Consider the following 11,441-nt stretch of genomic DNA (forward strand, 5'->3'; position numbering starts at 1 on the left):
CAATAGTGCATCTGTAGAAATAGTACATGCTGAATTTTCAGAGCCACCTGAGGAAGGAGAGGCGTTGTTGAACCTTCTTGACTGTCATGCCTATTTGAGACGTCCAGGGTACGTTGTCAGTTATCATCACTCCGAGGGAGTTGATGCTCTGCACTTCCTCAACCATTGATGTAGATGACGGCATGTTCCTCTCCTTTCTTTCTGAAGTCAATGATCAGTTCCTTACTATTGCTGAATTTGAGAGAGTTATTATCATTACACCATGCCAGCAAGTCCTCGATCTCCTTTCCGTATTCTGACTCATTGTTCTTTGATATCCCTCCCGATGTCATCGGCGAACTTGTAGCTGGCGTTGTTTGGAATTAGACAACACAGCCGTGTGTGTACAGAGTATTCTGGAGGGGGCTGAGGACACAGCCGTGGGTGTACAGGGAGTACAGGAGGGGGCTGAGGACACAACCATGGGTGTACAGGGAGTACAATTAGGGGCCTGAGGGCACAGACGTGGCTATACAGGGAGAACGGTAGGGGGCTGATGGCACAGCTGTGGTTGTACAGGGAGTACAGTGGGAGCTGTGGACACAGCCGTGGGTGTACGGGGAATACAATAAGGAGCTGAGGGCTCAGCTGTAGGTGTATGGGAAGTACAGTAGTGGGGTGGGGACACAAACATGGGAGTACAGGGAGTATAATAGGGAATTGAGGAAACTGCCGTGGGTGTACAGAGAGTACAGTAGGTGGCTGAAGGCACAGCTGTGGGTATACAAGGAGTACAGAAGGATCTGAGGATACAGCCGTGGTTGTACAGGGAGTACAGTAGGGGGCTGAGGACACAACCATGGGTATACAGGGAGTACAGTAGGAGGCTGAGAGCACAACCGTGGATGTTCAGGGGGTTGGTATGGGCCTGAAGGCGCAGCTGTGTGTAAACAGGAAGTACAATAGGGGGCTGAGGACAGAGCCATGGGTATGCAGGAAGTACTGTACGGGGCTGAGGATACAGCCTTGGCTATACAGGGAATACAGTGGGGGCTGAGGGCACAGACTTGGATGTACATGGAGTACAGTCGGGGGCTGAGGACACAGACGTAGATGTACAGGGAGTACAGTAGGAGGCTGAGGGCATAGCCGTGGGTGTACTTGGAGAAATTAGGGGGCTGAGGGCACAGCTGTGTGTATACAGGGAGTACAGTAGGTGGTTGAGGGCATAGCCGTGGGTATGCAGGGAGTACAGTCGGGACGGAGGATACTACTGTGGGTGCACAGTGGGTGCATAGGGGCTGAGACCACATCCTCCGGGAGTTCCAGTGTTGTGTTTTATTGTGGAGAATGTGCAGATACCTATCTTCACAGATTGTACTCTGTGTCTCAGAAACTGGGGGATCCAGTTGCAGAGGATGGAGCTATGATCAAGTTCACGGAGTATTGAGATAAGTCTGGAGTGGATAATGATGTTGAAGATGGAGCTGTAGTCAATGACCAGGAGTTTGGTGTAGGCATCCTAGTTGTCCAGATGTCCCAGAGATGAGGGCAGGACTCGGTATATGGCACGTTGTGGACTGGGCACATTATAGAGCAGCAGGTTAGACTGGGAGACTGGAGGTGATGTGGGCCACAACAAGCGTCTCAAAGCACTTCATGTTTATTGAAGTCAGAGCCACTGGGCGGTAGTCATTAAGGAACGTTGCATGTGCTTTCTCACTTACAAGGATGATGGTGGTCTTCTTGAAGTGGGTTGGGACTTCGGCTTCAGGAGGTAGAGGCTGAAGATGTTTGTGAATATCTCTGCCAGTTGGTTCTCACAGGATCTGAGTGCTCAGCCAGAAACACTCTCCAACCCTGTCGCTTTCCTTGACTTTACCTGCAGGAAGACTGATCATGCTTGCAGTGGTGACAGCGGACACAGGTACATCCAAGGCTGTCGGGGCAGGTTTCACGCTGGCAGTCACACAGTCATTCATCATAGACATTCCCTCCACCACATCCCTCCGTCATCATCAACACACAGTGACATTGGTTGTTGTGAGCAGCACACAGTTAGTGTTGAGACAGAGTGACATCATTAAATTGGGATTGTGCGCCATCAAGTCCTTTGTCACCAAAACGGGGTAAATTCACAACAAATCGGGGGCAGGGTGTGCTCCTACTGGGTGTCAGTGGTGCACGGAGTGAAGATGTTACAGGTATAATTCCAGTCAACTCACTGCTTGAACCTGAATGGAGTCAACCACCTTCAGTGCTGTGCCTTTTCAGTGATGGGCAGTTCTTAGCGAGTCAGGAAGTGCAATTTACATGAACCACCTGAACAAAGGACCTCAGGGCATTTTTGCTAAGCTTGGAGAAGATACAGTGATGTTTGGATGGGCAGGCGATAGTCATGAAGTGGGGAGGCTGCAGGAAAGCTTGGACAGTTTAGGACTGTGAGCAAACATGTGGTTGATGGAATACAATATGGAAACGTGTGCGATTATGCACTTTGGTAGGCGGACTGGAGGCAGACACTATGTTCTAATAGGATCCATAAATCTGAAGCATAAAAAGGGTTTTGAAGCACTCGTCCTCTGTTATGGCTATTGTGCAGGTTCAGTGGTCAGTTAGGAAAGCAAATGCAATGTTAGCATACATTTCAGGGGACCTAGAATACAAGAGAGGAGGCATACCGCTGAGAATGTAATGGGCAATGGTCTGATGGCATTTGGAATATTGGGAGCTATTTTGGGCACTATCTCTGGGGAAAGATCAGCTGGTGTTGGAGGTGATCCATCCTGGGGATGGTGGCTTCTCATGAGCGGCAGTGTGTGTACTCGATGGAATTTAGAAGATTGGGAGGCGAGGCATCTGATAGAAGCTGATTGATTACTGCAAAGATTGATGCAGTCAGTGTGTAGAAGATATGTCCAGTAGTCATAGAGACTATGACAAAATGGCACAGTTTCACAGTGAACGAATGTCCTCACTCTATAGCAATATCTCATGCTCTTATGGTCATATTGTCTATTATTCAGCGCAGAACTGTAAGTCTCTGACCTGCTTTTGTAACCCTTGTATTTGTATGTTGATTTGACTTCACATTCTGTTCAATGGTAACCCTTGTGATTTGGTCGATGGGAGGATTCAGTATCGGCCAGTATTCCTTTAAACATTGAATATACACAGCTATCTGTGCGTCTCATCTGGCGGGAGTACATTGTCTCTCCGACGATTGTCATTTTCAGTCTGGTATTTTCGAAGGATTGATCCTGTTACGACAGTGTTGTTGAATTTAACCAAACAAATGCAATTTATCACAGCACTCAGCAACAGTAAGTCATCGAACACTGAACATCCTTCTAATAACAGAAACGTCTACAATGTTCTATATAAGAACACTGCTTTCCTGTTCGTGTTCAAATCAGTTAACCTGTCCCATCGAGGAGATCAACTTGGAACTATATTTTAAAAATCTTTTTTTTTGGATGCGGGCATCGCTGGATGGGGCCACCATTTCTTGTCTGTCCCTCGTTGCCTCCTTGAGAAAGTGGTGCTGAGCTGCCTTCTTGGACCGCTGCAGTCCACTGCTGTGTGTTGACCCACAATGTTATGAAGGAGGGAATTGCAGGGTTTCTACCAGTAACAGTGAAGTAACGGCGATATGTTTCCACATTAGGATGTTCATTGATTTGGAAGTGAATATATAGGTGGTGGCATTCCCATAAGTATGCTGGCCTTGTCATTCCAGATGTAAGTGTTTGTGGGATTGGAAGATGCTGTCTGAGGATCTTTGGGGAGTGTCTGCATTGTGTCTTGTAAATAGCACACACTTCTGCTACTGAGCGACGGTGGTGGAGGGAGTGAATGATTGTGGATGTGATGCCAATCAAATGGAATGTTTGTCCTGGATGGTGTCAAGCTTCTTTAATGTTGCTGGGTCTGCACTCATTCAGGCAAATGGGAGAATTCCATCTCATTCCTGACTTGTGCCTTTTAGATGATCGACAGACTTTAGGAAGTCAGGAGGTGAGTTACTCGTGCAGTATGTCTAGCCTCTGAGTTGCTCTTATATTTATGTGGTGAGTCCAGTTGAGTTTCTGATCAATGATAACGCCCAGGATATTGATAGTGGGGAATTTAGTGATGGTAATGCTGCAAAATACCAAGTTGTTATATTGTTTCTTATTGGCGGTGGCCATTGTCTGGCACCTGTGTGGTGCAAATGTTTCTTGCCACTTGTCAGCCCAAGCCTGGAGAGGGTCCAGATCTTGTTGCATTTTGGCATGGATTGCTTCTGTATCTGAGCATTTGCAAATGGTGCTGAACATTGTACAATCATTGTCGAATATCCCCACGTCTGACCTCATGATGACGTGAAGGTCATTGATGAAACAGCTGAAGATGCTTGGATCTAGGATTCATCCAGAGAGTCACTGAAGGTGTTGTCTTCTCTGGTGATGAAATGTCTGATAATGAAATTTGCAGCTCAGCGAGCAAACCTACATCCACTTATCCTGAGGGACTACTGCAGAAATGCTCTGGAGCTCAAATGACTGATTTTCAACAACAATGACCATCTTCCTATCTGTCAGGTATAATGGAGTATTTGCCCGCAATACACTTTTTGCTTGGGTTTCGTGAAGCAACGTTTGAAAGAATGTAGCCTTGATGTCAAGAGCTGGAATTCAGCTCCTTTTTCTATGTTTGAACCAAGGCTGTAATGAGGTCAGCAGCTGAGTGTCACTGGTGGAACCCAAACTGTGTGTCACTGAGCAGGTTATTGCTGAGCAGGTGGTGCTTGATAGCACTGTTGATGTCCCCTTCCATCACTTTACAGATAATGGGGAGTAGACTGATGAGGTGGTATTTGGCTGGGTTGACTTTGTCCTGCTTTTTCTGTACAGAACACACTTGAGCAGTTTTTTTCCCCCATTGTTAGTTTGTAACCATACTGGAACAGCTAGGCTAGGGGAGCGGGAAGTTCTGGAGCACAAGTCTTCAGGACGATTGTCAGCATGTGGTCAGGGCCTATAGCCTTTGCAATATCCAGTGCATTCAACCGTTTCTTGATACCAGTCAATCGACTTTGCTGAAGACCGCTACCTGCAATGATGGGGACCACGGGAGGAGACCGAAGTGGATCATCCACTCGAAACTTCTGAGTGAAGAATTCTATGAAATCTTCGGCCTTATATTTTGCACTGATGTGCTGCGCCCTTCCTTCATCAAAGTTGGGGATATTTGTGGAGCCTCCTAATCCGGTGAGTTCTTTAAATGTCTACCACCATTCACGATCAGATTGGCATGACCGCAGAGCTTAAATCGGACGCATTGGTTTTGGGATCGCTTAGTTCTGTCTGCCCCTTGCTTTTTATGCTATTTGACATGCAAGTGGTTATCTTTGGAGGCTTCAGCAAATTAACATTTTATTTTTATGTATGCCTGGTTCTGCTCCTGGCTTGCCCTCCTGCACTCCCTTTTGAACCAGGGTTAATCCTCTTGGTTGATGGTAATGGTTGAGTGGGTGATATGCTGTGTATTTGAGGTTACCGGTTACAGGGACTCCAAGAGCATCTACCACCCGACTCTATCGCACTGAGCTGCCTCCTGTGCTGGATCGCACCTGCCTTTGGGACAGGACATATCCAGGGATGATGATGGTGCTGTCTGGATTATATCTGTAAGGTAAAATTCAGTGAATATGCCTATGTCAGGCTGTTGCTTGACTTGTCTGTAAAAGAGTCTGTATCTTCCGACTGGGAACCCTCCAACCGCAGGGGATGAACTTGGACTTCACCAGTTTCTTCATCCCCCCTCCCCCCACCTTGTCTCAGCCGGATCCCTCCAGCCCGGCACCGCCTTCCTGACCTGCAGTCTTCTTCTTGACCTCTGCGCCTCCATCCTACTCCGACCTATCACCCTCACCTTGACCTCTTTCCACCTATCACATTTCCAACGCCCCTCCTCCAAGTCCCTCCTCCCTACCTTTTATCTTCTCCTGCTGAACACTCTCTGCTCATTCCTGAAGAAGGGCCTGTGCCCGAAACGTCGAATCTCCTGTTCCCTGGATGCTGCCTGACCTGCTGTGTTGTTCCAGCAATAAAGTTTCAACTTTGATCTCCAGCATCTGCAGACCTCACTTTCTCCCTGTAAAAGAGTTGTCCAAATTTTGGCAAGAACACTCATTTGTTAGTAAGGAGGACTTTTCAGATTCGACAATGATGTTTCTAATATTCACTTTTCCGGTGCCCAAATCAATACATCCGGTTTCATTTCTTTGAGATTTTGTAGCCCCCTCTGACCGACTCGCTAAACTATTTCAGGGGCGATTGAGTGTCAATCACATTGTTTTGGGTCTGGAGTCAATGGTCGGCCAGTCCAGGTGAGGAATGGAAGATTCCTTCATTGAAGGATATCAGTGAACCAGATGGTCCTGTCAATCGGCAACGATTTCATTCTGATAGGTAGATTCTTAATTCCAGGGATATTTTTAAATTATTGAATTGAATTTTCACCATCTGCAGTGGCGGGATTCGAACCTCGGTCCACAGAACAGGAGCTGATTTTCTGGATTGATAATCTCACGGTAATACGATGAAGCCTACTTGGAACCACATGTTGTACTCGACTGCAATTCATTGTGTTGCCCTGTTTTGCTATCATTGATATGTTATTGTGGAATCTCATCCTTCATTACATCCTGATTGAAATACACCGCGATGAAAGTCATCCCGACTGCTCGAATTTCATTCTGTCTGTTTTGTTTGAATACACATGTCAAGGCAGCTGCACATCAGAGAAGAACATGAAGAGATAATGGTAATTGTGCACTGTACCTGTCACTGGACCAGCGTGCCTATCCAGACACCGAAAATACTTACTGTGGGTCAGAGAACCGCAGAATTATAATAGCACAAATGGGAGTCAGTCAGCCCATCGTGTGGTCACAAGCTTTCCAACTGCACAATTGGAGCTAGAGAGTGTGTGTGTGGAGATAGATTGTGTGAGAAAGAAAGTGAAGAGAGATAAATTGAGAGAGAATAGAAAGGGGGCTAACTGAGTGGGAGATTAAAAAGGGGTTAAATGAGGGTGAAGTTAGATAGATCAGAAGACAGCATGAAGGTGGGATAGATATGGACAGACAGAAGTTGGAAGTTATATTTAGAAATTCCTCTAGATTGCAATCCCTTTGTCTGGGTGTGAGCAGTGGACTTATATTGGGTGTCATCCCAGATCACTTATTCCCAATAATATCACAGAGCTAGGTTACTGATAGCTAAACAAAATCCATTCGGCCAATAGATTAGTATCATGGAGAAAGTGGATTTTTAAAAAATAGACTATTCCAAGAATAGCAGGAAATAATAACACCCCGCACTGTGCGAGAGACTGGTCCAGACAATCTCAGTCAGGTGGATCACTGACTGTCGTGGAAATTAAACTGACTGGACTCAGATGCTAGCAAGAGCATATTTACCCACTGCAGGGGGCCAATACACTTGGCAAAAACGCCTTGTGTAAGGGCCCTGAACATAATTAACGTATTCCTTTTATGCTCTTCTTATCACACGCTCAAGGACAAGGGCTGGGAAACATTCGACTTCTTATTTTCTCATCCCCTTGCCATGTACCTAACTGTCTTTATGTTTTCTTAGCTTTTTTTCCTGCTGAATTCGACCGCTCGCCAGGCCATGTTGAATGTTTAAAAACTTGGGTGGTAGGCACAGTGTTGTCGCATGCTTATTCCCAAATAATCACAGGTCTGTTGCAAGGCATTATTGAAAAGTAGTGTCCCATTGTCACTACAAAGGCTTTCAGGGATGCCCCATCGTGGAATTATTTCAATTAGAAAAGCCTAAGCACTGGTATCCTGTTTAGACATGGGGAACGCTTCCAACCATCTGGAAAACATATCAACTATAATCAGACAATATATGTTCCCTCCGCTTGGAGTTAGTTCAAAGAAATCCATCTGTAAATGTTCAAAGTGTCTTTGGGATTGAGGGCTTGCTGCTTGTCTCATCTGTAATCCCCTCTCCACATTATTAGTAACAAAGATAACACATTGTTCGTAATATTTCTGGGATTAATGAGTAAATCCCTGAGTGTATCAGTGTGCCGAAATACTGTCATACATCCCCCCTTTTAACACATGGTCCTTACTGTGTGTCAGTTTGGCATAGAATGGAAATAATGATTGTGGTCGGCAGGATTCATTATTAAGGCTACAACACACCCCTCCCCTTTCTGCACACTGCTCTTGTCCACTCACGCTTCTCCTCTAGCGTTGCCTGTGACTGTAATTCCCGTACGTCTGCTGTTGAGGTGCAAATCTTTGTCATACATATGTCAAACTGAACAATTCGCGGCTGCTGGGTTGCCGTCCTCGCTACTGAGTCTGCCGTCGCATTGCCTTAAGAAATAGAATCGTTATTTCTTTTTGTGTGGGATTCACAATTGTACACAGCAATTGATTTGGGCAAAAGGACCACTTCCAGGAGGTCAGGAATCAGGCCACGGTGTGTGATGGGCTTTCTGGTGGAAGTCAAGTATCCCCTGTGTTTCGAAAGGGTTCCAAAATCATGTATAACTCCGAATGCATATCTGCTGTCGGTGTAAATATTCAGTGTCCTACCCTTAGCTAATTTACATGCCTCAGTCAAGGCAAATGATGAGAAAGGAATGATCCCACTTTGACTACCTCTTGGGTAGTCATTACAGCATATGCAACACATTTCTGGCCTGTCTCTTTGCTTCTGAATGTTGACCCATACACAAAAGCTTCCATATCCGGATTCTGAAGTGGAGAATCCTGCAAGTCTGGTTTAGGGCTGCAAATTTCATTAGTTACAGCAACACACTCATGTGGGTCATCGTCTCCTTCTGCGGGTAGAAGGCTAGCAGGGTAAAGGACGTTACATCTCTTTATTGTAATGTCAGGCGTCTCCAATAATACAATAATTTATCTGAGCTAAAGTGCTGCCGACATGTGCGCTGTCTTTTGCTCGGAAAGCAGTAAGGATACTGCATGTGTGACAAGTAGGATTAATTCACCATAGCCGAATATATCCCTGGACGCTACAACAGCCTTTTCAGCTGCGGCCATGGCTCGCAAGCATTTAGGCAATCCTGCCGCACGGGGTCCAGTTTAGCTGAAAAATGAGCCACTGGCCTCAATCGTTCCCCTATAAGCCTGCAACGGGACAGATGTCATGCAGCCACGCTTCTCATCTACCGTTTGTACAAAAGGCTTGTTTGGATTTGGAATCCCCAATGTCGGTGTAGTTTATGCTGCTATCAAGCAATCATCAACACACTGCAGAAGCGCTGACCCCAGGGTTAAAACAAAAGTCTCCAGACTCCTGCGTAGAGCCTCATTGTATATGGTGGGGGACTCACAGTAACCTTGACAAAGTCATGTGAACGTATATGATTTCCCTTTGAATCAAAAAGCAAACCAGAATTGACTATCTGGATGTACCGGTACACTAAAGAAGGCATTTGCTAATTCCACAGCGAAGAACCATTTACTGCCTGGTGGAATTTGAGCCAATATCGTACAGGGGTTAGGAACATTTAAGGTGCGCAGAACAACAGGGGATTCAAAGATAGCAGTAATCTGTGCTATAGCCTCAGGTTTTAACGAGTATTCTGCTCTGCAGCGGTGCGGTAAATCTCTCTCGTAGCACAACTCCTGATGCACCCATTGAGTTCAGGAACCTTCCACTCAACTTTAATGGCATTGACTCTCTGAACTGGCTTGATTTAATGACTGAAAATGCTGACCCTGTGTCTACCAAAAGAAGTAACACGTGTAACTTCCACATATAACGTAGAGGTAGGCATCGACGTATCGGCATCGTTGTTAAAATGAACATATTGTCCACACTTCGCAATCTCAGTGCTCAATATCGAGTTGGGGCATGTCTCAGTGCCAATACGGTTAGTCGAAGAGATTGGCATAATCGAGTCTTCATTATCAAGCATAGAGGAAAGGGTACCTGTACCTCGTCGGCTGCCCACCTCCGCCTCAGCCTTCCCCTCTCAGTCAGCCTGCTGTCCAGCCTCCAGGGACGAATGAGGCTGTCTGTGCGGGCATTGTTACACCCAGTGGTTCATTGCTACGCAAATAAAGCAACCACCAGATCTACCTCTGCCAGCACCTCTCCCGCGACCCCTTCCTCTTCCTCTTCCGCAACCTTCCCCTCTGTCTCTCTCTTTTCCTGCAGTATCCCCCTCCAACAACTGGGTGACCATGTGCATCATAGTAGGTTGAGTTTTATGTGCTTGCTGTTCCATCTTTAGTTTCCAACTATCCTTCTCCTGGGTAAGCCATTTTTTCAGCATGTATCACATATTGTTCTATCAATTTCAGCTTTCCCATGTCCCAGGTAATATATGTGTCTTTTACCTTTTTCACTATTTCGTCCTTAATTTCATTGATGAAGCTGTTCCTCAGGTGTGCTTCATACGGCGTGTGGTCTCAGTCTACTATGGGTGTTATGGACTTCAGTGAGGTGCGTAAGGTACTGGGACACTATCACCTTCTCATTATTTACACATTGCAATTTTGGTCATGTCCATTTGCACTGGGAATGTCTCCCTACAGGCGGTTGCCAGCGCTGCAACAAAAACATTAAAGTTTCCGTTTTCTTCCGCTTGTGGGTCGGTTGATCTGCCATGGGCATTTACGGCTGGCCAGTTATACATGATTTTGGTGACATCAGCATCCAGCTTTCATCCCAAGAGACATCTCATCACATGCAATGTGGGACAGAACTCGGTACAAAACCTGGTCATTTTTTCAGTGAACTTATTACCTCCAATGTCGAGTGGATCAGGCAACTGCCCAGAGGCACTTCCGAAATCTTTCATGGTCCATGGTCGGTGGACGAACACTGGGCACCCTTCTGGACCTGCAACATCAACTATTGGTGCTTGCAGAACTATCTGGTAAGATTATCATATGCCAATACTCTCACCGCCTGACTCATCATCTGTCATGGGATGATCGCGGACAGATTCTGGATGCCTCCCTGTCGTGGAGTGGGCATCCTTCTTTTGGGCTTCTTGCTTCAGTTGGTTGGGGGTTATGGCATGCAATCAGTGATTCAGCAGACCCTGAGGCGGAGTCGCTAACTTGGGATCTTCACCAGGCAGATCTCATCGGGGGGCTATTGGTCTCGGAGGATAGCGATCAATGTCCCGATCTGAAACAGACTTAAGGCACTGTTCAGCTTCGTTAGGTTGTTTTCTGCACACGTCTGCATGTGCTCTAGTGTTTGTACGCGTATTTGATATGACTTTTACTTGAGATTTCCTTTCTCTGATATCAGCCTCATCCTTCCACATATTATATACACTCCAATTTACAGGTTCTATTTTCCCCTTCCGTTTCTCCTACTCTCTCTCCTCCAACCGTGACCTCGGTACTTCCAACTGCCTTTTACTAAAACCACATTCCTTGATCC

Source organism: Chiloscyllium plagiosum, unplaced genomic scaffold, assembly GCF_037043375.1.
Source record: "Chiloscyllium plagiosum isolate Xiang-an unplaced genomic scaffold, Cpla_swu_hap1 HiC_scaffold_13, whole genome shotgun sequence".
Classification (NCBI taxonomy): domain Eukaryota; kingdom Metazoa; phylum Chordata; class Chondrichthyes; order Orectolobiformes; family Hemiscylliidae; genus Chiloscyllium; species Chiloscyllium plagiosum.